Here is a 25773-nt window from a genome sequence, read left to right on the forward strand (position 1 = left end):
TTTATCATATAAATAATGTATGTTTTACAGATAAATACACTCTATGACACCTTTAAATCCTACAAGACTTGAGAAGGCCCTCTTGGGTTTGCCAATATGGATGTATGAATAAAAATGAACAAGATTTCCTTGAACTTTTAGTGGCAGGAAGCTTCAGAGGCTATTTCTCTGGAAGATAGAAAGGGCCATTTCCCTGAAGCTTGTGAGTGGCTGGTTTATCCTCAGGCTCACACTACCAAGGAGATTATCCTCCTGAAGAGAGCATGTCCGGTTGGGTCGCAGCAACCAGCCCGTGTGCCACAGCTGAGGCACCTGTACTTGCCGCAAGCTCAGGATTGAGGATACTTAATTATTCCTGAAGAGTCACTTATTGATCACTGGGTAGGAAGAGAAAGCAGATGCTTTATCTAAACTACCTCTGATCAACTGATTTGACAGGTGCTGAAGATTAAGTGACAGGCAGGGGTTTGCATGAAAGTAGAGAAACAAAATAAGTTATATATTACTGAATGATCAGCCGGAGTCTCCTAAGAGGAGTTTAAAAAAATCAAAGATAGACTCAGTCCATGAGGCATGGACTCGTGGACTTCTCCTTTCAGGAGAAGTATTGAAATGTAGTAATCAACCAGGTCAGATGATAGTTTGGAATAAGAAAAGATATAAGAAGCTTGTTTGCTGTCTGACACAAAGACACTGTGTGGTATTTGGACAGTAACAACCAACATTCAGGTGGCTGTATGTGCTTTATAAAGTGAGGGACTTGGAGGCCCGGAGATGGTATTACAAGCTTGCAAGTGCCAGCAGGAGAGCCCCAGGCCTGCCAGCTCTCCTGTTCTAGGTACCGTGTTATTTCACAGAATGGAAGAGAGAGAAGGCAACAAAGGGAGGTATATTCAAGTGACCCTCATTCCCCAGACTATCATTTATTACACAATTTTGCATACCATCTCAAGGTGCCTTAATAGAAAATTGATTAAGTAAACTGTCATGCATCTCTAAAATAGAATACCAAGGAGCCAATGTGAAAAATGTTAGAGAAAATGTTCTTGACATGGGAAATGTTGACAATATATTAGGTTTTAAAAAGCAAGCAATGTTTTATGTGAGACCTTTCTATAAAAAATGAAGTAAATATATAATATGCCTATGACATATATTTACTGGATACCTGCCACAATTCTAGATACTGATAGAATAATTGTGGAAAACAAGAGCCTCTGATTCATGGAACTTAAAATTCTAGGGACAGGATATAGGAAATAAAGAAAAAAATAACCATGTAAATATATAGTATGTCATATGATAAGTGCTACGGAGAAAAATAAAGCACAGTAGGAGAATAGGGATGACCAGAGAAGGAACTTCCCTGCATAAAGGAAGGCCTCACTGTCAACTGTCAGGAAGAAAGACACACTTGCTGATCAGGGGGTGATGACATGGCTGGTAGAGAGAAGTCTTTGACAGGCAGTAGAGTGCTTGGTGTATTCCAGGGACAGCAAAGAGTGGCAGGACAGACTAAGCAAAAAGAAAGTGACAGATGAGGACTCAGCAAGGTTGGAAGAGATCATGCCAGGACATGTGGTATTCAGATATCCTTCATAGATAATTATTTAGGGTACTCCCAGAGCAAGGGGGCTCAGACAGTAAAGAATCTGCCGAGAATGCAGGAGACCCAGTTTCACTTCCTGGGTCTGGAAGATCCCCTGGAGAAGGGAATGGCAACCCACTCCAGTATTCTTGCCTGGAGAATTCTATGGACAGAGGAGCCTGGTGGGCTACAGTCCATGGGGTCACAAAGAGTTGGACATAACTGAGCGGCTAACACTTTTCTAGAGTGAGATGGGCAGTCAAGGGAGGGTTTGGAGTAGACACATGACTTATACTATAGCAAACATGAAAAAGAGATGTTCAAGGTAATGATTTCTTGTGGCAAATTCAATGTTTTTCATGTTATTATTTTCAATGTTTTTTTTTTTTTTAATCTCAGCAAACATACACCAAAGACTCATACCTACTCCTTCACCACAACATTCTCCTCCCATTCCACCTCTTTCCAAGTAGAATCTATTTACAGTAAAATCACACGATGGCATCAAAACAATCTGTTAACTTAAGATTTTTTTGAAAAAAGTTTTTTAGCATTAGACACTTGTTTATTTATTCACTATGCATTGTGTACCCATTATACACAAATAAGATATTTCTATTGTAATTACATCATAATGGTCAGGATAAACAACTTCTAAACAACAAATGTTACATCTCATTAAGAGACTTAGAGTTGAGGATATAAAAAGAAAGAAAGGAGAAGCGAGTCACTCACCAAAGGAGAACAAATTCAGGCAATTTGGCATCACATATAGAATTTTAATGAAATTATGCCTTTTGAGATTATGCCTTACAAATAGCTGTGAAAAGAAGAGAAGCGAAAAGCAAAGGAGAAAAGGAAAGATATAAGCCTCTGAATGCAAATTTCGGAAGAATAGCAAGAAGAGATAAGAAAGCCTTCCTCAGCAATCAATGCAAAGAAATAGAGGAAAACAACAGAATGGGAAAGACTAGGGATCTCTTCAAGAAAATTAGATACACCAAGGGAACATCTCATGCAAAGATGGGCTCGATAAAGGACATAAATGGTAGGGACCTAACAGAAGCAGAAGATATTAAGAAGAGGTGGCAAGAATACACAGAAGAACTGTACAAAAAAGGTCTTCACGACCCAGATAATCACGATGGTGTGATCACTAACCTAGAGCCAGACATCCTGGAATGTGAAGTCAAGTGGGCCTTAGAAAGCATCACTACGAACAAAGCTAGTGGAGGTGATAGAATTCTAGTTGAGCTATTTCAAATCCTGAAAGATGATGCTGTGAAAGTGCTGCACTCAATATGCCAGCAAATGTGGAAAACTCAGCAGTGGCCACAGGACTGGAAAAGGTCAGTTTTCATTCCAATCCCAAAGAAAGGCAATGACAACGAATGCTCAAACTACCGCACAATTGCACTCATCTCACACGCCAGTAAAGTAATGCTCAAAATTCTCCAAGCCAGGCTTCAGCAATACATGAACCGTGAACTTCCTGATGTTCAAGCTGGTTTTCGAAAAGGCAGAGGAACCAGAGATCAAATTGCCAACATCCGCTGGATCATGGAAAAAGCAAGAGAGTTCCAGAAAAACATCTATTTCTGCTTTATTGACTATGCCAAAGCCTTTGACTGTGTGGATCACAATCAACTGTGGAAAATTCTGAAAGAGATGGGAATACCAGACCACCTGACCTGCCTCTTGAGAAACTTGCATGCAGGTCAGGAAGCAACAGTTAGAACTGGACATGGGACAACAGACTGGTTCCAAATAGGAAAAGGAGTACATCAAGGCTGTATATTGTCACCCTGCTTATTTAGCTTATATGCAGACTACCTGATGAGAAACGCTGGGCTGGAAGAAGCACAAGCTGGAATCAAGATTGCCGGGAGAAATATCAATAACCTCAGATATACAGATGACACCACCTTTATGGCAGAAAGTGAAGAGGAACTCAAAAGCCTCTTGATGAAAGTGAAAATGGAGAGTGAAAAAGTTGGCTTAAAGCTCAACATTCAGAAAATGAAGATCATAGCAACTGGTCCCATCACTTCATGGGAAATAGATGGGGAAACAGTGGAAACAGTGTCAGACTTTATTTTTTTAGGGCTCCAAAATACTGCAGATGGTGACTGCAGCCATGAAATTAAAAGACGCTTGCTCCTTGGAAGAAAAGTTATGACCAACCTAGATAGCATATTGAAAAGCAGAGACATTACTTTGCCAACAAAGGTCCGTTTAGTCAAGGCTATGGTTTTTCCAGTGGTCATGTATGGATGTGAGATTTGGACTGTGAGGAAAACTGAGTGCCGAAGAATTGATGCTTTTGGACTGTGGTGTTGGAGAAGATTCTTGAGAGTCCCTTGGACTGCAAGGAGATCCAACCAGTCCATTCTAAAGGAGTTCAACCCTGGGTGTTCTTTGGAAGGACTGATGCTGAAGCTGAAACTCCAGTACTTTGGCCACTTCATGCGAAGAGTTGACTCATTGGAAAAGACTCTGATGCTGGGAGGGATTGGGGGCAGGAGGAGAAGGGGACGCCAGAGGATGAGATGGCTGGATGGCATCACCGACTCAATGGACATGACTTTGGGTGAACTCCGGGAGTTGTCGATGGACAGGGGGCTGGGGTGCTGCGATTCATGGGGTCGCAAAGAGTCAGACATGACTGAGCGACTGAACTGAACTGAACTGATGCCTTTTGATATTACATAGGTAGTAGTTTAGAGTATATATCAGCTGCTAAATCCAAATGCAAGGCAAAAAATCATGTATATCTGTTGTTTTTGTCGTTCAAGATTTCTTTCTTCCACTTAAGAAACAATTGTTTTGTTTGCAAAGTTTTAATGTTAGTCACTCAGTCGTGTCCAACTCTTTGAGACCACATGGACTGTAACCTGCCAGGCCCCTCAGTCTCCGGAACTCTCCAAGCAAGAATACTGGAGTGAGAAGTCATTCCCTTCTCCAGGGGATCTTTCCAACCCAGGGGTCAAATCAGGGTCTCCTGCATTGAAGGCGGATTCTTTACTGTCTGAGCCACATACATTTCTTTCTCGTGTGAATGTCAGCATCAGCCAATCAAAGGAAAAGGAAGAAACCCTTAGTGGCAACTGAGCAATATTAAATGTCCTTTTTCAAAACAAAGTAAAATTTAGAAGCCAGTGAATTTCAGCAAGACTAGAAGGGTGGTATGCACATCCCATCACCTCTGGAATTTCTAATCACTTTCATTGACTCCCAACCCACCAAAAAATTCTGCACACTAGAATTTTCCCAGCAGAAGCAGGAAGGTTATGACTGATATTTTCAGAACTTGGGGCTCAACAAACAAGAGAATTTTAGTCCAGAAGAAGCTTTGGAATTCACATCTCATCAGTTGTCACTAATGGAGGAAAAATACCAAGGAAATAAGATCTACAAGGGTCAGATGACAGAGACAGGAAGAGAGAGAACTGGGAGCCCATGCGTCCTCCAGGCTTTGAATATATTTACATTTTATCTTTCCCAGGGTGACTATGTAACCCAACAGCCAAACTCAAGCATAATTTAAGATTCGTTTCTCATATATTTATAGTCTCTCTTTCACTCATTACCCTTCCCATCACTCTCAATCTTTCTCTTGCTCTCTCCCGTCTAAAAAATCTTTTTTTTTTTTCCCATCAAGCATATAATACAGACTATTAAAAGAGCAGTCTTGTAAAGTACACCCCTAAGGAGATTAGCATATTTCTCAAAGATGAAAAAGTTTAAGCTAAGTGAAATAAGATTAACCAGAAAGAATATTTTCAGGGGGGAAAAAAAAATGCTTCCTACACTGCCTATTTTCACCAGTGAAGTCAGAGTAAAGACAAAGTCCCTCAAATGAATTATCTGTAAGAAATTACAACTGGTTTTTCAACTCAAAAATAATTTTCTTTTTAAAAAAGCATATTCTGGATCTCCTGATAATCATAATCTAGTCAAGTACTGCTGTGCAAATTCAGAGCCAGCATTTTTATTGGGACCCAGTATAATACTCATTGTCTTGGGCAAATGAAAAAAGAACAAAAGTAAAGTCAGCATATATTCAAGATAAGTAAAAGCCACATTATGTCTGAGAATCCTCTATGAATGAAGTTTGGAAAGGAAAGAAGGAAGAAGTAAGGCAACACACAACAGGTATTATTCAGGAAAAAAAAAAAAACACTTCAATGGTCAGCACTACACTCAAATTTTCTCAGCAATTTCATTTTCAGTAAAACCACATCATCTGTCATATTACACTTGTGTACTTAATTTGAATTTTATTCACTTTATGGATTGTTTGTATTTAATTTGTAAATTTGCTTTAGCTTTATCTTTGTATGGAAGCTACAAACATGAGGTGTTTATAAGCAGTTTAATGTTTAAGTGAATTTATATAACAATGTAATAAACATAAGTCAACACAGGCAAGAGTCTATAAAATTTTATTCCTTTGCAAAGGAGTCTAGTTTCTCCAAAGAAGACATACAGAAGGCCAACATACATATGAAAAGATGCTCAACATCGCTCAATATTCAGTTCAGTTCAGTCGCTCAGTCGTGTCCAACTCTTTGCGACCCCATGAATTGCAGCATGCCAGGCCTCCCTGTCCATCACCAACTCCTGGAGTTCACTCAGACTCACGTCCATCGAGTCAGTGATGCCATCCAGCCATCTCATCCTCTGTCGTCCCCTTCTCCTCTTGCCCCCAATCCCTCCCAGCATCAGAATCTTTTCCAATGAGTCAACTCTTTGCATGAGGTGGCCAAAGTACTGGAGTTTCAGCATCATTCCTTCCAAAGAAATCCCAGGGCTGATCTCCTTTAGAATGGACTGGTTGGATCTCCTTGCAGTCCAAGGGACTCTCAAGAGTCTTCTCCAACACCACAGTTCAAAAGCATCAAATTCTTCGGCGCTCACCTTTCTTCACAGTCCAACTCTCACATCCATACATGACCACTGGAAAAACCATAGTCTTGACTAGACGGACCTTTGTTGGCAAAGTAATGTCTCTGCTTTTGAATATGCTGTCTAGGTTGGTCATAACTTTCCTTCCAAGGAGCAAGCGTCTTTTAATTTCATGGCTTCAGTCACCATCTCAATATTACAGAAATGCAAATCAAAACTACAGTGAAGTATCATCTCACACCAGTCAGAATAGCCATCATTAAATAATCTACAAACAATAAATGCTGGAGAGGATGTGGAGAAGAGGGAACCCTCTTGCACAATTGGTGAGAAGTTGATACAGCCACTGTGGAGAACAGTGTGGGGATTACTTAAAAAAAAACTAGGAATAGAACTACCATATAACCCAAAAATCCCACTACTGGGCATATACCCTGAGGAAATTATAATTGAAAGAGATGCGTGTACCTCAGTGTTTGTTGCAGCACCTTTTACAGTAGCTAGGACATGGAAGCAACCTAGTTGTCCACTGACAGATGAATGGATACAGAGATGACGGGCGTGCCATAGCGCAGGCGCATGGCCGAAAGGAGCCACCCCACGTCCAAAGTCAGGGGCAGCAGCCGAGAGTACCAGACTGTGACGGTGCAGGAATGGCCGAGAGGAGCTACCCCGGGTCCGAGGTCAGGGGGGCGGCCGAGAGGAGATACCCAGCGACCGAGGTCAGGGGCAGCGGCCGGGAGGAGCTACCCCACGCCCCCACGCCCGAGGCCAGGGGTGGCGGCAGGAAGGAGCAACCCACGCCGGAGGTCAGGGGCGGCAGGAGATAAGTTACCCCGCTTCCGAGGTCAGGGGAGGCGGCCAGGAGGAGCAACCCACGCCCGAGGGCAGGGGCAGCCACGAGAGGAGTTACCCTGGCCATGGCTGCATGGGCGCAGGAGGGCCTAGAGGAGCTATCCCACACTGAAGGTCAGGAAGGGTGGCGGTGAGGAGATACCCCTCGTCCAAGGTAAGGAGCAATGGCTGCGCTTTGCTGGAGCAGCCATGAAGCAATACCCTATGCCCAAGGTAAGAGAAACCCAAGTAAGATGGTAGGTGTTGCAAGAGGGTATCAGAGGACAAACACACTGAAACCATACTCACAGAAAACTAGTCAATCTAATCACACTAGGACCACAGCCTTGTCTAACTCAATGAAACTAAGCCATGCCCGTGGGGCAACCCAAGACGGGCGGGTCATAGTGGAGAGATCTGACATAATGTGGTCCACTGGAGAAAGGAATGGCAAACCACTTCAGTATTCTTGCCTTGAGAACCCCATGAACAGTATGAAAAGGCAAAATGATAGGATACTGAAAGAGAAACTCCTCAGCTCAGTAGGTGCCCAATATGCTACTGGAGATCAGTGGAGAAATAACTCCAGAAAGAATGAAGGGATGGAGCCAAAGCAAAAACAATACCCAGCTGTGGATGTGACTGGTGATAGAAGCAAGGTCCAATGCTGTAAAAAGCAATATTGCATAGGAACCTGGAATGTCAGGTCCATGAATCAAGGCAAATTGGAAGTGGTCAAACAAGAGATGGCAAGAGTGAATGTCGACATTCTAGGAATCAGCAAACAATGGACTATTACTCAGCTATAAAAAAGAAGGCATCTGAGTCAGTCTTCATGAGGCGGATGAACCTAGAGCCTATTGTACAGATTGAAATAAGTCAGAAAGACAAATATTGTATGCTAATGCACGCATATATAATCTAGAAAGATGGTACTGATGCACCTATCTGCAGGGCAGCAGTGGAGATGCAGACATAGAGAACAGATTTGCGGACACAGTGTGGGAAGGAGAGGGCGGGACAAATTGAGAGAGCAGCATGGTAATATACACATTACCATATGTAAAATAGACCGCCAGTGGGAAATTGCTGTGTGACACAGGGAGCTCAACCCAGTGCTCTGTTACAATGTAGAGAGGTGGGATGGGGTAGGAGATGGGATGGAGGTTCAATTGAGGGGGCCATATATACCTGTGGCTGATTCATGTTGATGTATGACAAATACCAGCACAAATTTATCCTCCAATACTTTTTTTAAAGGAGTCTATATATTGATTTCCCTGGTGGCTCAGATGGTAAAGCATCTGCCTACAATGTGGGAGACCCGGGTTCAATCCCTGGGTTGGGAAGATCTCCTGGAGAAGGAAAGGGCAACCCACTCCAGTATTCTTGCTTGGAAAATCCCATGGACAGAGAAACCTGGTGAGCTACAGTCCATGGGGTCACAAAGAGTCAGAGATGACTGAGCGACTTCACTTCATATATTGCTCAGTTTTGAGAAACACTGAGCTAAAATAACATCTACCCTGAATATCACTATAGCAGTCTGAATAACAGCCACCCATATATGTCCTCAGCCCAACTCTGGAACCTGTGAAGATGTAACTTTCTATGACAAAAAGGGCTTTGCGGGTATGATTAAGTTAAAAATCTTGTGACAAGATTCTGGATTAACCATGTGGGCCTGATGTAATTATTAACGTCCTTATAAGAAAAGACAAGAGATCAGAATGAGAAATAGGAGATTAAAGACAGAAACAAGAGGTTGGAGTAATACAAGGAAGGGGTCACAAGCTAAGAAATTAGGTGGCTTCTGTGAGCTAAAAAAGAAAGAAACAGAGTCTCTCCTGAAGCCTCTAGAAGGAGCACAACCCTGCCAAGGCCTTGATTTAGGACTTCTGACCTCTGGAACTCTGAAAGTAAATCTGTATTGTTTTAAAACATGACATTTGTGGCAATTTGCTACAGCAGCAATAGGAAAAAAATTCACTGATTAATCCATTTGCAGAGAATGATATTAAGACCAATACAATATGTGCCACTGCATTAACCAGGAAGCCAATGCACCACCCTAGCAAGGAGGCTCTAGGACCCTCAAATAGACGCAGATATCAGTGGAAGAGTCAAGAGGGAAACAGAGAACTGCAAATGGGCTTCCCTGGTGGCTCATCAATAAAGGATCCGCCTGCAATGCAGGAGATCCAGGAGACTTGGGTTGGATCCAAGGGTCGGAAAGATTCCCTGGAGGAGGACATGGCAGCCCACTCCAGTATTCTTGCCTGGAGAATCCAGGGACAGAGGGGCCTGGTGGGCCACAGTCCAGAGGGTCACTAAGAGTCAGACACGATGGAAGCGACTGAGCACACACGCATGCAGATGAGGCCAGGCAGGGTGCCCCCACCAATGGGAAGGCCCTGAGTTGGAAATGGAACAGTACACAGCTGTAATACTAGGTTTCTTATTAGCCAGTGGTGCTGGTAGGAAAGGATAAGAAGCTGGGAGCCACAGGACAGCTACCCAGAGAAGAATGTGGCTGGACAGGGGAGACAGTACTGGAGACTGACTACGTGGCCACCTTTGCAGTTTTGCTTTAGATCTGATCCTTGCCTCTGAATCTTTAAATCTGCATGCAAAGTGTTTTCCCAGCATTTGCATTCCCAGAGGAAGGGAAATTCCCCCAAAGATCTGCTCTAGAGAAGAAGGCAGATGCTGACAGCACTCAAAAGTCAAGGCAAATCAGAGTTCGCCCCTGCTGAAACTGACCCAGGCTGTAAGGTAGGGCCACTATGAGGCAGGGCTGAGCCCAAGGAGACCAATAGAGAAAGCACTTCTCTCCTTGCCCCTGACTGACAGACTGGGGGAGGAAATCAAGTTAAAGGGCAAACACAGCTTAGATGATGATGCAGAAAGCAGTAGGAACGGAATATCAAACAGCACTATTTTCTTATTTTATCCTCTAAGGAACTAGGAGAAGCAATTATTCTCTAAGGGGCTTGAATGATGCAAGCGAAAACCAAGCAAGATGTCACAGTGGCTGACAGGGAGGACAAGGGCAGCAGAGAAAGAAGGGTTTACTAAGTATAAGCTAAATGCTGTCTAGTTAGAAGTAATGGTATGTATTCTTTTGCCCCTGGATTCTCTTTCCCATACTCTGGTCATTTTCACTTCTTCCTGGGCCCCCGCCTCCTTCACTTCCTCTCCCCCCGGCCCCACCACCCCTCTGTGGTAGGATTAAGTTGTTTCCAATTATCAGTCCTCTGATTCTCTGAGATTTAATCTCTTTCTGAGCACAGGCAGGCCAAGGCACACTAGTTCATTGCAGGGAAGTCCATCACAGCTCTATTGGTTTGAATGATAACAGGGTTAATGATGTTCGGTGTTGTCACTCAATACTTTCTCACTGCACCTCACATTGGTATTTGAACAGGAACCCATTAGAGGGCCTTTCAGTACCATTTTATTAGGACTATCACTTAATAATCCAAGATCAATTTACTACCTAAAAAGACAAGGATTCTAATTCTGTTTTAGAGCTTAAATTAATCTCACATCAGAAGCCTGTTTGAAGTAATGGAAAATCTAGCGATACTATAACCATCTTTTCACCACATAGAATATTTAGAATACAAATGTTGCACAGGGGATTCTAAACCTATCCTTAAGCTTCTTTCCACTCTTTAAAATACAATATCTGATTCTTAAATATTTATTTAAATTAATTTCTTATCTTCATCATAATTTTTCTCATTTCAAGAACAAGTTCCTTAAATTTTAGCTACACAGAATCCATAATAAATTTACATTCGACTAGAATAATGTTCATATCATAATATTTAAGGAAAAAGAAGACTGTTAAGATTAAAACAGCAGAATAGGTAAAACAGTTAGGAAACATCATTTTTTTATAGAGTGTTGGCATTGATTTCAGTTCAGTTCAGTCGCTCAGTCATATCTGACTCTTTGCAACCCCATGAACCGCAGCACGCGAGGCCTCCCTGTCCATTACCAACTCCTGGAGTTCACCCAAACTCATGTCCATTGAGTTGGTGATACCATCTAACCATCTCATCCTATGCCATCCCCTTCTCCTCCTGCTTTCAATCTTTCCCAACATCAGGATCTTTGCAAATGAGTCAGCTATTTGCATCAGGTGGCCAAAATATTGGAGTTTCAGCTTCAACATCAGTCCTTCCAATGAACACCCAGGACTGATCTCCTTTAGGATGGACTGGATGGATCGCCTTGTAGTCCAAGGGACTCTCAAGAGTCTTCTCCAACACCACAGTTCAAAACCATTAACTCTTCTGTGCTCAGCTTTCTTTTTAGCTTCAGCAATACATAAACCATGAAATTCCAGACGTTTAAGCTGGTTTTAGAAAAGACAGAGAAACCAGAGATCAAATTGCCAACATCTGCTGAATCATAGAAAAAGCAAGAGAATTCCAGATAAGTATTTATTTCTGCTTTATTGACTATGCCAAAGCCTTTGACTGGGTGGATCACAATAAATGGTGGAAAATTCTGAAAGAGATGGAAATACCAGACCACCTGACCTGCCTCTTGAGAAACCTGTATTCAGGTCAGGAAGCAACAGTTAGAACTGGACGTGGAACAACAGACTGGTTCCAAATAGGAAAAAGAGAACGTCTGCCGGGAGCCAGCATAAGGAACTCTGCCCTTGGCAAAGGTCATGAGGAAGGAGGCTCGACATACGCAAAGGCGGGATAGAGCCTCAGGAGTCCCCCTGGAAATTCTCGAGCATCTACGCCCAAAACCAGAGTCTGCCTACTTTACTACTTTGTGCTCTCACTTACACCTCTGACTTTACGGGGGGCTGTCCCCCACCACCTCTCTCGGAGAAGGAGTTAACTTAGAGCTCCAGTTGATAAAAATTCCTGGGCGTGACAGGAGTGTTTCAACCTACAAACTCCTCTGAAGGTTCTCTAGCCTGCCTGACAGGCTTGTCCGTCCACATGTGATTGTTCACAGCCTCCCAACCGTGAGAGGCACGAGATGCTTTAAACCTTCTAAAAACAGATTCTTTTGAGAAGTTAGGAAATTATTAGTGTAGTATAGTGGGCTGATTAGAAATTGTATTGGTGAAGGGTTTTTCATTTGTTGAGCCAATGTTTGCTGCTAAGTTTCCACATCCCCTGCCCTTATACACATTAATGAATATAACTAGCACATAGAAGAAATAAGTATCAACCTTGATATTAATCACGTTGGACCTTAGGCTAAGTAAATTCTTTCCTTAATTAAAACCCACTACACCCTCACCCTATAGGAATGTAACTTTATCTGGTGCCTTCGGAAGGTGGCGTCTGTTTTAAGAATAATCACTCCTGGAGAAATAAGTGTTCTGGTTGACTGACCGCTGTCACAAGGACAGGGTAGTAAATTGTTAGCAGGCTCCCTGGCCAGAAGATGATGTAACACCCCTAAGACCTTTGTATACATTTGTATGAAGCACCTGATTTAGATAAAAGTCAGGACTGCTGACCCCACGTGACTTTTGTAATACATCTCTGTGTATAAAAGCGGACCCTGGAAAATAAAGAATGGGATCAGTTCCTTGAAAGACTGGTCTCCTTATGTCATTCTTTCTTTCACCTTCTGGCTGAATTCCCATCTGGAGCGCGGAGGCCCGCCAAGCCTACTAATTTTGCCTGGGCTTCCAAGATCTGACCCAGGAGGCCTTAGGTGGTAACAAGAAGTTTATACCACCCTCGTTGGCTACAGGCATCTTCCTGTTCTCCCGAGGGTGGTAAAAACTTCTTGTCTTGAAGTTTTATTGCTTTTCTGCATAAACCAAGTTATGCAGCCTCTTTTCTCCACTGAATTTCCCTGCTGAGCTATCCTCACTTAACCACTCTATAAGCCTCTAGTTAATATTTAATCTAGCAGTTGTTTCCTGATTGAAGCTGACACTGTCTCTCCTTCGAGTTTCCCTGGATGCACCGGGGCTGGACCCCAGCATACGTCAAGGCTGTATATTGTCACCCTGCTTATTTAACATCTATGCAGAGTACATCATGAGAAATGCTGGGTGGGATGAAGCACAAGCTGGAATCAAGATTGCCGGGAGAAATATTGATAACCTGATATATGCAGATGACACTACCCTTATGGCAGAAAGTGAAGAAGAACTAAAGAGCCTCTTAATGAAAGTGAAAGAGGAGAATGAAAAAGTTGGCTTAAAGCTCAACATTCAGAAAACTAAGACCATGGCATCCGGTCACATCACTTCATGGCAAATAGATGGGGAACAGTGAAAACAGTGGCTGACTTTATTTTGGGGGGCTCCAAAATCACTGCAGATGGTGATTTCAGCCATGAAATTAAAAGACACTTACTCCTTGGAAGAAAAGTTATGACCAACCGAGATATCATATTAAAAAGCAGAGATATTACTTTGTCAGCAAAGGTCCATCTAGTCAAGGCTATGGCATTTATTTAGATCATACCAATTACAAGATACAGCTCATCTACTTAAAGAATTAAATAGATCATTTGAAGTGGAGCAGACCTACAGTTCAGTTCAGTCGCTCAGTCGTGTCTGACTCATTGTGACACCATGTACTGCAGCACACCAGGCCTCCCTGTCCATCAGCAACTCCCAGAGTTTTCTCAAACTCACGTCCATTGAGTCGGTGATGCCATCCAGCCATCTTATCCTCTGTCGTCCCCTTCTCCTCTCGCCTTCAATCTTTCCCAGCATCAGGGTCTTTTAAATGAGTCAGTTCTTTCCATCAGGTGGCCAAAGTATGGGAGTTTCAGCTTCAGTATCAGTCCTTCCAATGAATATCCAGGACTGATTTCCTTTAGGACTGCTTGGAACTCCTTGCAGTCCAAGGGACTCTCAAGAGTCTCCTCCAACACCACAGTGCAAAGGCATCAATTCTTTGGTGCTCAGCTTTCTTCACAGTCCAACTCTCACATCCATACATGACTACTGGAAAAACCAAAGCTTTGACTAGACAGACCTTTGTTGGCAAAGTAATGTCTCTGCTTTTTAATATGCTGTCTAAGTTGGTCATAAATTTTCTTCCAAGGAACAAGTGTCTTTTAATTTCATGGCTTCAGTCACCATCTGCAGTGATTTTAGAGTGCCCCAAATATAAAGTCTGTCACTGTTTCCACTGTTTCCCCATCTATTTGCCATGAGGTGATGGGACCAGATGCCATGATCTTAGTTTTCTGAATGTTGAATTTTAAGCCAACTTTTTTACTCTCTTATTTCACTTTCATCAAGAGGCTCCTTAGTTCTTCTTCATTTTCTGCCATAAGGGAGGAGTCATCTGCATATCTGAGGTTATTGATATTTCTCCCGGCAATCTTGATTCTAGCTTGTGCTTCAACCAGCCCAGCGTTTCTCATGATGTACTCTGCATAATTTAAATAAGCAGGGTGACAATATACAGCCTTGATGTACTCCTTTTCCTATTTGGAACCAGTCTGTAGTTAGAACCATGTCCAGTTCTAACTGTTGCTTCGTGACTTGCAAACAGATTTCTCAGGAGGCGGGTCAGTGGTCTGGTATTCCCATCTCTTTCATAACTTTCCACAGTTTGTGGTGATCCACACAGTTAAAGGCTTTGGCACAGTCAATAAAGCAGAAGTAGATATTTTTCTGGAACCCTCTTGCTTTTTTGATGATCCTGTGAATGTTGGCAATTTGATCTCTGGTTCCTCTGCCTTTGCTAAATCCAGCTTGAACATCTGGAAGTTCACAATCCACATACTGTTGAAGCCTGGCTTGGAGAATTTTGAGCATTACTTCGCCAGCTGTGAAATGAGTGCAATTGTGTGGTAGTTTGAACATTCTTTGGCATTGTCTTCCTGTGGGATTGGAATGAAAATTGACCTTTTCCAGTCCTGTGGCCACTGCTGAGTTTTCCAAATTTGCTGGCATATTGAGTGCAGCACTTTCACAGCATCATCTTCCAGGATTTGGAATAGCTCAACTGGAATTCCATCACCTCCACTAGCTTTGTTCGTAGTGATGCTTCCAAAGGCCCACCTGACTTCACATTCCAGGATGTCTGGGTCTAGGTGAGTGATCACACCATCATGATTGTCTGGGTCGTGAAGGTATTTTTGTACAGTTCTTCTGTGTATTCTTGCCACCTCTTCTTAATATCTTCTGCTTATGTTAAGTTCATACCATTTCTGTCCTTTATTGTGCCCATCTTTGTATGAAATGTTCCCTTGGTATCTCTAATTTTCTTGAAGAGATCTCTAGACTTTCCCATTCTATTGTTTTCTCTATTTCTTTGCATTGATCACTGAGGAAGACTTTCTTATATCTCCTTGCTATTCTTTGGAACTCTGCATTCAAATGAGTATATCTTTCCTTTTATCCTTTGCCTTTCACTTGTCTTCTAGTCACAGCTATTTTTTTTTTTTTTTTTGGTAAGGGCTTATCAGACAACCATTTTGCCTTTTGCATTTCTTTTCCTTGGGGATGTTCTTGATCCCCGACTCCTGTACAATGCCACAAACCTCTGTCCATAGTTCTTCAGGCACTCTGTCTATCAGATCTAATCCGTTGAATCTATTTCTCATTTCCACTGTATAATCATAAGGGATTTGATTTAGGTCATACCTGAATGGTCTAGTTGTTTTCCTACTTTCTTCAATTTAAGTCTGAACTTGGCAATAAGGAGTTCGTGGTCTGAGCCACAGTCAGCTCTCAGTCTTGTTTTTTCTGACTGTATAGAACTTCTCCTTCTTTGGCTCCAAAAATTATAATCAATCTGATTTCAATGTTGACCATCTGGTGATGTCCATGTGTAGAGTCTTCTCTTGTGTTGTTGGAAGAGGGTGTTTGCTATGACCAGTGTGTTCTCTTGGCAAAACTCTATTAGCCTTTGCCCAGCTTCATTCTGTATTCCAAGACCAAATTTGCCTGTTACTCCAGGTGTTTCTTGACTTCCTACTTTTGCATTCCAGTCCCCTATAATGCAGAGAAGGTGATGGCACCCCACTCCAGTACTCTTGCCTGGAAAATCCCATGGACGGAGGAGCCTGGTAGGCTGCAGTCCATGGGGTTGCTATGAGTTGGACAAGACTGAGTGACTTCACTTTCACTTTTCACTGTCATGCATTGGAGAAGGAAATGGCAACCCACTCCAGTGTTCTTGCCTGGAGAACACTGGGCAACATTCTCTTGTCCCTGGAGAATCCCAGGGACAGAGGAGCCTGGTGGGCTGCCGTCTAGAGGGTTGCACAGAGTCAGACATGACTGAAGCAAGTTAGCTGCAGTAGCAGCAGCCCCTATAATGAAAAGGACATCTTTTTGGGGTGTTAGTTCTAGAAGGTCGAGTAGGTCTTCATAGAACCATTCAACTTCAGTTTCTTCAGCATTACTGGTGGGGCATAGACTTGGATTACTGTGATATTGAATGGTTTGCCCTGGAAATGAACAGAGATCATTCTGTCATTTTTTAGATTGCATCCAAGTACTGCATTTCAGGCTCTTCTGTTGACTATGATGGCTATTCCATTTCTTCCCTTCTAAGACCTACAGTGAGTTATGTCAATTGTCCAAACATGAGTAAGTGTCTTCCACAATAATTCCAACTATTGGCTGCCCAGACTTTCTGGACCACAGAAATGGAAAATACTCATCTTTAACAGCATGATTTTCTTCATTCTAAGATGGCAATCTACCTTGGTGTCTCTTCTTTTCACCCTTGGGTCACACCTCAGCCCTCTGCAGCATACCCATAAGTCTTTCCCACATCAAGACACCCCACAGTGATCTCTTTTGACCCTTGCATGCACAATCTTGTTTTTAGTGTCTCCCCATTCTTGTCCTGGTACCCTGGTCATTCCAGTTGGTTACTGCTAATCCTGTCATAGAATGTGAAAAGCTGACTCTTTGGAAAAGATCCTGATATGGGACAGATTGAGGGCAAGAGGAAAAGGGGGCAACAGAGGATGAGATGATGAGATGGCATCACTAACTCAATGGACATGAGTTTGAGCACACTCAGGGAGATATTGAAGGACAGGGAAGCGTGGTATCCTGCAGTTCATGGGGTCGCAAAGAGTCAGACACGACTGAGCAACTAAACAACAATCCTGTCATCTGGAGTCCACAGCCCAAACCAGCATTCCAGCAGAGGTTTGGCCTTCTTGGAGCTCTTGGTTAAGCATCAGAACTTCAATAAAAAAGGGATACAATTACATTCAGTAGATGCATTCTGCAAATCAGTTTTGCCATTGAGAATGTCCTGACTTCCAATGAGTCCAAAATAAGGGATTTTTTTTTCCCTCTGTTGTTTCTCTCTCAAGAGTCCAAATTATCTATTCAAGGCGTCCTGAGCTGTGAAAGTCAAAAGAAAACAAAACTAAAGTTGCCTATGAATCACCCCCAGGAATATAGAGCTAAATAGCCACATATCATGAGGTGCTGCTGCTGTTGTTTGAGTCGCTAAGTCATGTCTGACTCTTTTGCGACCGTGTGGACTGCAGCCCATCAGGCTGTTCCGTCTGTGGGATTTCCCAGGCAAGAACACTGGAGTGGGTTGCCATTCCTTCTCCAGGGGATCTTCTCAACCCAGGGCTGGAACCCAAATCTCCTGCATTGGCAGGCAGATTCTTTACCACTGAGCCATCGGGGAGGCCCTTTGATCAGGTGTACTGTTTGCTCAATTTAAAAACTACTGAAAAGCAAACTGAAAAAGGAATTGGAAAAACGAGCTGGAAAAGTTTCCAGGCCTAATGAAGTTTCTTTCATGGTCTCCTATCTGAGGAGAAACTGAAAATAGAATCATCCTTGTGAAGTACAGAAAAGATTATTTTAATCGTCCCTACTTTTGAAACAAAGCCCTAAATTTACCAGCAAGATCTTTACTAGGCCAGGTTTCAAAACTATTTCCTTAATACTCTTTTAATGCTCAGGACTTACTAGGGGAAGCAGTGCATTTTGATGGTGGAACGGCAGCAGAGAGAGAGAGAAGAGGTCCCTCGACATTCGGGGGAGGCCCAATAAGCCGGCAGTCCTAACGGTGGGCAGAGGCAAGACCCAAGCTCACTCTGGGGACCTTGGGCAGTAGTTTGGCTGCTACCTCGGCCCCCAGGCGAACAATTCACCACTGCTCTCAAGCTGCATTTTGTAATGAGACGAAAGAGATTTTACCCCCTTAGAAGCTGGGTGTTTTGGTTTCACACCTTCTCGTTTGGGTGTTCTTTGTTTGGCCATCAACAAGGACTGATTGAAAAGAAAAACTCACAGAGATTTCAATTACTGTTAATGTCGCCTAAGTGTTTTCACTGTCACAGTCTAGGGCTTTAGCTTTTTAATAAGTTTTCCGTAATTATTACAAGTTTTTGGTTTAATTCCAGCTGAGGATTTAATGGGACTCATTCTGACAAGATATAGGATATTGTCCCAATAGATGTTCGTTTGGAAATGGGCCACTTGCAATTTCGAGTGTGCAGAGCTGTGCAAGATTAAAAGCACTGGCAGTATAATTTCCACCTTGTGTCCCAGGCTCTGTGGATTTGTAGCTCATCCAGGCTGTCCATCTGGGGAGCAAACAGCATGTACTCCTTGATGAGAAACTCTGGCCAACCGACCAGCTGTGAAAAAATAGATTACTCTTGTCATTTTTTTCACTTCTAGGTAATTTGCTGGGAGTAAAAATATAATTTCTTAGAAGGTGTGCAGTTAAAGTCAAATCCTACGGATGCGTGTGATTTGTATTTAAAATTTCACTACACTTTTATTTGTTAAATTTAATTTTCAACAATATCCTGGTTGTGATAATATTTCCTCATTCATAGAAGATGGAAAGGTTGGCTTCTGGTATTTGTGCACTAGGCAAGCACAGGAAGTGGAGCTTGGAGGAGAAATAACGAAGAAGAAGGACGCGGCTCGCAGGCTGAGCTGAGCACAGGGGAATGTACTGTTGCTCTTATCACAGATAAAGGAGATAATGTGATGGAATTAAATAACTGTTGGAAAAACAGTTTCTTCCTATTGACCTCAAAAAGCTAAAATTATAAATGCATCTTTTTAAACCTCTTACATATAACTTCATTTTTGTGAGAATTCAGAAAGTCACATTAAATGGATAATAAAGGTAATTCTGGATCAGTTGAACTGAGGAGCTGAGAGAGTGACTATTAATAATAGTCTGAATTGTGATGGAATATGTAATGTCTAGAGGTGTACTGTGTTCACCATGCTACATGTGTTCAGCCAGCCAAAGGGAATGGAAGGACATATGCCAAGGAGAATTAAACTGTTTTGTTTGCATCCAGTAGAGAGTTAACATTATAACTGGAAGAGTAAAGAATTTGCAATAATACTTCTGCACTCTCTCTTTCTCTTTAGTCACTCAGTCGCGTCCTACTCTTTGGACTGCAGCCCACCAGGCTCCTCTGTCCATGGGGATTCTCCAGGCAAGAATACTGGAGTGGGTTGCCATTCCCTTCTCCGGGGATCTTCCCAACTCAGGGACTGAACTAAGGTCTCCTGCATTGCAGACGGATTCTTTATCACTGAGCCACCAGGAATGGATATACTTCTGTACAGTGAATTACAAAATATGTAGACATAAACGAGTATTTCATGGTAACTTCCTATCTGGAGTTAAAGCATTACAGTGCTGTGCCTCGTATAATCTTTTGTTCTGTCCCAGAAATTCTTTAAGAATAAAAAGAATTCCAAACAGGTGTTGGGTTGGTATTTTAAAACTTAATATATTAACGTTACATATTATTTTATTGGGTTTTGACATTGGCTATAGTTTATTGTACATTGGTATACACTTACACACATACACACACACACACATGCACAGACATAGGACTTATATTCAGTCTTTTCTTTTTCTACAATTAAATAAAGGAACCATTTTTTACAATTAAATAAAGTAGTGATTGTTACATTTCAATAAAAAGAAGCCAACAAACCAATAAAAATAAGAGGCAAAGATTCAACAGAACCTCCACAAAGAAGATACACTAATAGGTAATGAGAAGCTCAACCTCACGAGTTATTAGGGCAATGAAAACTAAAACTATATTGAGATACCACTTCACATCCATTAGACTGACTTAAATTTAAAAGCCTGACATTACCAAGTGCTGATGAGGATACAGAGCAATAGGAATTCTCAACAGTGCTATTGGGAATGCAAAATGGTTCAATCTCTTTGGAAAATAGATTGTCTGTTTCTTATAAAGCTTAATTTCTATATGAGCCACCCATTCTACTCCTAGATATTTATTCAAGAAAAATTAAAAGAGATGTCCACACAAAGACTTGAATGAATGTTTATAACAGCTCTACTCATGATAGTCAAAACCTGGAAACAACCCAAATGTCCATCACCAGATGAATGGCTACTTAAACTGAGGTGTACTCAAACAATAGAATATTATTCAGAAACAAAGAAGGAACAAACTACTGATGTACATAATGACACAGATGACTCGCAAAACCTTTATGCTGAGCCACAGACTCCAGACAGCAAAGGAAACACATGAAAGAAATTAAATCAACTATATAGTCATAATACTAGGTGTGATAAAGCTGAATTTTCACATTAAAAGAGAGACAGACTGTCCTTTTAGGGTAAAAAGCCAAATCCAACTGTACTCATTCAACCAAAATAAAACAGTTAGTGTTGAAAACCCCTTTATGTTAGAGCAATGTAAGCAAACAACAGCAGTGGCAGAAATATAAGTATTAAAGGACAGTAATTTAATATAGAGGATAAACTGTAGCTATCAAAGGTACAGCTAATGAAGGGATTCAACAGTTATAAAGCTATCAACATAAAAAAAAGCATCTAGAAAAAATATCAAAAATATGACAAATGAAGCGGAGTTTGATAAACAAGACTAATAGTGGAAACCTTTAACAGTTAAACATATCTGATAAAAAAAAAAAAAACAATCATGAATACAGAGGAATTGAATGAAACAATAAATAAATTGGTTTGTATGCATTTCTCAACGGAACATTGTCATTTCACTAAAATGTAAACTTTACAAAGCAAAACATATATATAGATATAGATATAGATATAGATTTATCTGTGCTGGTCACTACTATATTTCCAGACCAAGAAAAGAGCCTGTAATGAAGCTGAGTTTCATAAATATTTGATGAATAAATATCTGCATTCACAAAATTTGATGCCACTTGATTAACAAAATCTTTAAGAACAACAACAACAATAAAAAATTTGGCCACGTTGCATGAGCATGTGGGATCTTAGTTCCCTGATCCGGGATCGAACCTGTGCCCCCTGCAGTGGAAACGCAAATTCTTAACCATTGGATCACCAGGGAAGTCCCTTATAAAATATTTTTAATGGATGTTTTAAAATTAGAATTTGTGCAAGCTACCTTCTCTGACCAAAACCAAATACTACTGGAAATACATTATGAAGGAGAGATTAAAGTAATATTCATCATGTGGAAATTAAGATGCACACACCTATATATAACTCTTAAGTCTAAAAAGAAATCAAAAGTAAGATAAAAATTATCTAGAAAGCAATGAAAAAGAGAACTCTTTATACTCCAAATCTATTAGACACAGAAAAATGTATGCAAGCAACATAAAATGCCTTTATTTGAAGGTATGAAATAACATCATAGCAAAAAAATCATAAAGGAAATCAAATTTACAATTAAAATGATATTGAAAAGTTACCAGGACTAGACAGGTTCACAGCTAAGCATAACTAGATATAGAAGAATTTATTCCAGGGTGGTAGAAACCATTACAGATCATAGGATAAAGACTATTTCCAAAAGAATGTTTCCTCAGTTCATGTTATCAAATAACTGAGTGCAATTCTAAATAGAAAACTGCAAACCAATATAACACATAAGTAAAGGCGAAAATGTAAAAGAACATATTAGCAACTGAATTCAACACTGGAACCTAAGGCTAACAATAATATGTAAGCCACTAAGGTATATACTAGGAATGCAACAGTGGATGAATATTAAAAAAATCTGTAACTATAATTCATTACACCATTAAATTAAAGGGGGAAAACACCATGATCATACCAATATTTACTAAAAGACCCCAAGATAAAATTAAGCTGCCATTAGTAACACAAAAGCTAAATCATAATAAAGGTTATTTTTCAGTGACTGAAAAATATTATCCTAAATTATGCAACACTAAACCCACTTTAATTAAAGTCGGTAGCTAGACTGAACTGCCTGTTATTATATTTAGTATTTAATATTAACTTGAAGATTTAAAAGAATACAACACAGCAAGAAAATAAAATAATAGATATAAATATGGGGAAAAAGGAAATGATACCTGTTTTGGTTGATTATAGGATTGTATACCTTAAAAACCTAAGAAAGCCTAGTAAACTACTACTAAAATTAATGAAACATTTAGCAAAGAACTTGCTTTCATGTAAATTACACTGAAGGCAATATCTCTGAATAAATGGAGAATCATGTGCTTGAATGGGAAGACAGAACTACCAACAAACTCCAAAAATTAATATATAAATTGAATGCAATTGAAACTGAGATGAGAGGGCTTTTTAAACTAGATTCACTTACCTTAAGTTTGTTGTTGTTCAGTCGCTCAGTGGAGTCTGACACTTTGCGACCCCATGGACTATAGCACGCCAGGCTTTCCGTTCCTTCACTGTCTCCCAGAATTCGCTCACACAAGTTTATTGAGTCAGTGATGCTATCCAACCATCTTATCCTCTACGCCCTCTTCTCCTTTAGACCTAAGAAGGAAAAAAAAAGTTCAGGGACTTCTCTGGTGGTCCAGTGGTTAACAGTCCACATTGCAATGCAGAGGGCATGTGTTTGATCTTGGTGGAGGAACTAAGATCCCAAATGCTGTGGAGCAACTAAGCCCAAGCCACAACTATCACGCCTGCGTGCTCTGGAGCCCCTGTGCCACAAAGAAAGATCCCAAATGACCTAACGAAGTTCTCCAGTGCCTCAATTAAGACCTAAGGGAACGAAATAATTATTTTTTTTAAATCTTGAAAGAAATTTTTTTTTAAAAGTCCAAAAGAAACTAAGAAAAATATGAAGAAGAGATGACATGTCTGACCACATGTTAGAGCTTACTTCTGCTCTATCAAAATCAAAATAGTATCATAGCAGCACTGAAATATTCACTGGGAGATTAGTGTAACAGAGAGAGCATCCACAACCTGATCTCTGTATATTTAGAGAGGTTTAAATTAAAGACGCTTACTCCTTGAAAGAAAAGTTATGACCAACCTAGATAGCATATTCAAAAGCAGAGACATTCCTTTGCCAACAAAGGTCCGTCTAGTCAAGGCTATGGTTTTTCCAGTGGTCATGTATGGATGTGAGAGTTGGACTGTGAAGATGGCTGAGTGCCGAAGAATTGATGCTTTTGAACTGTGGTGATGGAGAAGACTCTTGAGAGTCCCTTGGACTGCAAGGAGATCCAACCAGTCCATTCTGAAGGAGATCAGCCCTGGGATTTCTTTGGAAGGAATGATGCTAAAGCTGAAACTCCAGTACTTTGGCCACCTCATGGGAAGAGTTGACTCACTGAAAAGACTCTGATGCTGGGAGGGATTGGGGGCAGGAGGAGAAGGGGACAACAGAGGATGAGATGGCTGGATGGCATCACCAACTCGATGGATGTGAGTTTGAGTGAACTCCAGGAGATGGTGATGGACAGGGAGGCCTGGTATGCTGCGATTCATGGGGTTGCAAAGAGTCGGACATGACTGAGTGACTGAACTGAACTGAAACACATATCAGAAATTATTTCAATTTTGCAAGGAAAGAATGGAAGGTTTAAATGGTACAGACCTAACTGGCTACACATCAGGAAGAAAATTCAGGAGGACTTCTCTCTTTATTTATTGCAACTTAAATAAAAATAAGATTCATATAAAAACTAAAATACAAAAATATAAAATGCAATAAATCTAGGAGACTACATATTTAATCTAGAGGGTTAAAAATAGAGACAGAAAACCCAGAGATAATAAAAGGATGGAGGAATTCCTTGTCAGTCAAGGGTTTAAGGCTCTGTGCTCTCACTGCCAAGGGCACAGGTTCAATCCCTGGTGAGGAACTAATATCCCACAAGCCACACAGGATGGCCAAAAAAATGTGGGCTACCCTGGTGGCTGAGACACTAAAGAGTCCTCCTGCAATGCAGCAGACTGGGTCCAGAAGATCCCCTTGAGAAAGGAATGGCTACTCACTCCAGTATTCTTGCCTGGAGAATCCCATGGACAGAGCAGCCTTGTGGGCTACAGTCCACGGGGTTGCAAAGAGTTGGGCATGACCGAGCGACTAACAATAGAAGGATAGGTGAACCTGCACCATAGATAACTGTTAAACATTTTTATGCAAAAAGATAACATAAGCAGAGTCCACAAAAATATACAGAGGGATGTGAGGATATATTGGCAACAGAAATGAGAAATGGAAGATTAATATCTATAACACATAGAGATCTTTCTAAATTAATAGGAAAATATAAATATCCCAATAGAAAAATGGGCAAGAAATATAGAAAGATAGTTTATGCAGAGCAAACTCAAAAGGCCACAAACATATAAAAAGATGCTAAACCTCATTCAAAATAAGAGAAAACAATAATCAATAAAATGTTATTTTCTATCTAGTGAAAAGGCAAAGATGAGAGGAAAATGGATTTATTTCTCATTATTGATGAATATATTAATCGGTAGCTTTTTAAAAAACAGTCTAGCAGCACTTATATAAAGTAAAATACCTTGTAAATCAACTATATTTCAATCAATTTTTAAAAAGTTGAATGATTGAACCAATAAAATTTGAGCCATTATTGATTTTTAAAAAAATACAAAAATATCTAAAGCCTTTGTCTTAGCAATCCTATACCTCAGAATCTCCCCTAATAAGAACATTACACAAAAATGCCTTTGCAAGAAGGTTTCCAACACCTGTGATTGCATTTATGGTCCACCTGAATGATTTGGGACAATCTCTCCACCTCAGGACCTTTATTTAATCACATTTGCAAAGACCACTTTACCAAATGTAGTGTTACTATGGGTTCCAGGGATTAGGACTTGACACCTTTGGGGACTATTATTCAGTCTACTATAAACACTGTGCTAGAATAAATAAGTAAAATTTTATGGAGGATAATTTGCTAAACTATTTAAGTCCTTTAAAATGTGTATTGTTGTTCAGTCACTCAGTCATATCCGACTCTTTGTGACCCCCACAGACTGCAGCATGCCAGGCCTCCCTGTCCTTTACCATCTCCCAGAGCTTGCTCAAGCTTATATCCATTGAGTAGGTGATGCCATCCAACCATCTCATCCTCTGTCATCCCCTTCTCCTCCTTCCTTCAATCTTTCCCATCATCAGGGTCTTTTCTAGTGAGTTGGCTGTTTGCATCAGGTAGCCAAAGTATTGGAGCTTCAGTTTCAGCA

At 41.0% G+C, this 25773-nt stretch overlaps 1 long non-coding RNA gene across 2 annotated transcripts in view; it reads right to left on the reverse strand.

Moving 5' to 3' along the window:
• Nucleotides 1-25773, reverse strand: part of LOC132343506 (uncharacterized) — a 463422-nt gene that overhangs the window by 226571 nt on the left and 211078 nt on the right. For both annotated transcript variants that reach the window (XR_009492380.1, XR_009492379.1), the window contains one exon: nucleotides 22898-23073. This is a non-coding gene — a long non-coding RNA (uncharacterized lncRNA). The remainder of the gene's footprint in view (nucleotides 1-22897; nucleotides 23074-25773) is intronic.

Source organism: Bos taurus, chromosome 22, assembly GCF_002263795.3.
Source record: "Bos taurus isolate L1 Dominette 01449 registration number 42190680 breed Hereford chromosome 22, ARS-UCD2.0, whole genome shotgun sequence".
NCBI lineage: Eukaryota > Metazoa > Chordata > Mammalia > Artiodactyla > Bovidae > Bos > Bos taurus.